This window comes from Bicyclus anynana, chromosome 18 (assembly GCF_947172395.1).
Source record: "Bicyclus anynana chromosome 18, ilBicAnyn1.1, whole genome shotgun sequence".
NCBI lineage: Eukaryota > Metazoa > Arthropoda > Insecta > Lepidoptera > Nymphalidae > Bicyclus > Bicyclus anynana.
Window position 1 is genome coordinate 6778109 of NC_069100.1, and position 2500 is coordinate 6780608.

The window sequence follows — 2500 nt, forward strand, 5'->3', positions numbered from 1 at the left end:
TAGGATCTCGTTCAACGCCGTTACGGTGGACCTGCCCCTTGTAAAGCCGTGCTGGCAGGGGGAGATCCCACTGGTAATCTGGGGCGCACACCATAATGAGACGCGTTCTAAAATTTTACCAAAAACAGGGAGGAGCGTGATCGGGCGATACGCCTTCGGGTCGGACATTGGCTTACCGTTGCCTTTCGGCAGAACGATAAGCCTCCCATTCTTCCATACGTCGGGAAACACCCCTTCTTGCACACACTTTCCAATCACGTACACGAGTTCCGCAGCCGCTACAGTCCATATACGCTTCACCATTCGTGCCGTGATCCCATCGATCCCCGGTGCCGTGTTAGGCAGGGACCTAACTATGCCTCCCAGCGCGTCACGACTGGGTGAAGACGCGTCGCAGCCAGTCGGAATAATGGAGGCCGCGATCCGGACCTCCCTGTGGTACGCTGAGTCCCCAGACGGGTCGTCGTCCGGACACAGAGCGCGCAGCAGGTTATCCACGGCCTCACCGACACTCACCGGATGGCTGTCCGCATACCGGATGCCGTTGATGACGTTAGCGGGAGGACGGAACCGCCCGCTGGCAGCCCGATACGCCTGACCATAAGGGTCGTCGTTACCCGACTCAGCCATCCGGAGATGGAAGCTGTTCTGCGTCTCCACCATTAGGTGTCTATACTTCCTGCGTTCCTCGTGAAATGTGCCTCGTATCCTCTCTTCCTCCGGCCCACCCACTCTTCTCGCTTTCAACCACTTGCAGCGAAGCCGACTGACTTTCCTGCGCATGGCGTCCAGACTGTCGTTCCACCATTCATATCCTCTATCTCTGTTCCTACCACGCAATCCCAGGCATTCATAGGCAGAACACGACACTGCGTCTGTGAAGTCTCGGGCGAGGCCCGATGCATCCTTTCGCATGTCCAGGTTGCCTACTCGCGCGCTGACCGCGGATTGGAAGCGGGACCAATCCACCCCGTTCTCCCGGTAGCGCGGCGGCCCACCGTCGACAAGCTCAGCGCATGCTGAACCCCGGCGTGAAGGGCCATCTATTCCTGTGACGTCGAAGGTGATGATGCGGTGGTCGCTTGTGGACATCCCGACGCGCACTCTCCAGTTCGTCACTCTGACGCGTTTAGTGGTGAGTGTCAGGTCGACGTTTGACTCACCGTTGGGGCCGCTGAAGGTTGCAGGCTGGCCCTCAACATTTTGGAGGACCAGATCCCGGGTTGTGAGGAATTCTTCCACGGACCTTCTTCGGTGTTCAACCTCCGGACCCCGGCCTGTGTACTGGTGGGGAAGGCTATACCACCATGGAGAGTGCGCGTTGACATCCCCGCCAAAGATGATAGGTACTCCACGCCCTAGGGAGTCCAGTACCGTCTCCACGTGCGCCAAGTGCCCGTCTATGGATTCGCAGTACTGGAAGTAGCTTGATATTAGCGCCACTTCCAAGGCACCCCTTCTTAGCAAGGCGACCATGCAGTGGCTAGTGGACAGGTGGTCAAGGGCCACCACTGCCAAATCCGACGCCACTACTACGATGCCGGCCATAGCTGAATCACCGTGCTGGATGAGGCCGGGGAGGGGCTGAGAGTGCTGTTCTTGGATAAGAACAACGTCCAGCCCCAGCTCCCGCGCGAGCGACGGAAGCTCACTCGTAGCCAGCACTGCGCCATTTAAGTTGAGCTGTCCGATCTTCATAATTGTTGGCCCACTAGGGGCGGCCATAGTTGATAGACTGGACTGCCCGCTGCTCTGCGTAGTGTCTTGCTGGGCAGTCCCTTGACGCAGTGGGGTGGAGACCGGCGCCATCGCGGCCAAATTTGTGGCAGGTGGCGCATCTTGTCGCTTCAGCCTTGCACGAGTCCTTCCTGTGTCCGGTCAAGCCACACTTCCCACAGGTCTCCTCCTTGGACTTGCAATATTTTTCCGGGTGCCCGTACATTTGGCACTTGGAGCAGCACGTTACCTGGAGGTAATCTGTCACCTCGACCGCTTGCCAGCCTATGAATAGGCGCTCTTTTCTTAGCAATACCTCCCTAAGGGCGGGCGAGCACTCCACTACTACATTCGTGGTACCCTCACGGCCACGCCTCTTATAAAGCTTCGCCTGTGCTTTCAACTTCTCAACTGTCCATACGGAACCGCGCAGGTTCTGGTCGTGTATGGCCTCGATTATGCTGTCCGGCGAAGGGTCACCGTCCACGCCCCTAATGCAGAGCCTGGGCTGGTTGCGCTTTGGCTCACTGACCCGTAAGGTTGGAGGGGCCGCGCTGCGTAGACGGACGGCAGATTCATTAGAGGTCGTTTGCACAATAACCCCAGCGTTCCCAATCTTCCGTACTTTTGTCACTTGGACATCCAGGGCACGCGGGTCAACGACCCTCTTTAATTCCGCCTTAGTGTCCTCAGCAGTCTTCAACTTGTCCACACTGTCGGCGGCCGGGTAGAATGCCAGCACCGGGCCTTGCTCCTGAGGGATGGGGACCGAGGTGGCACCTCT

At 58.2% G+C, this 2500-nt stretch overlaps 1 pseudogene; it reads right to left on the reverse strand.

Annotated features, from left to right (window-relative positions):
* The window catches only part of LOC128199081 (large subunit ribosomal RNA), a 9585-nt pseudogene that overhangs the window by 2975 nt on the left and 4110 nt on the right, over window positions 1-2500 (reverse strand).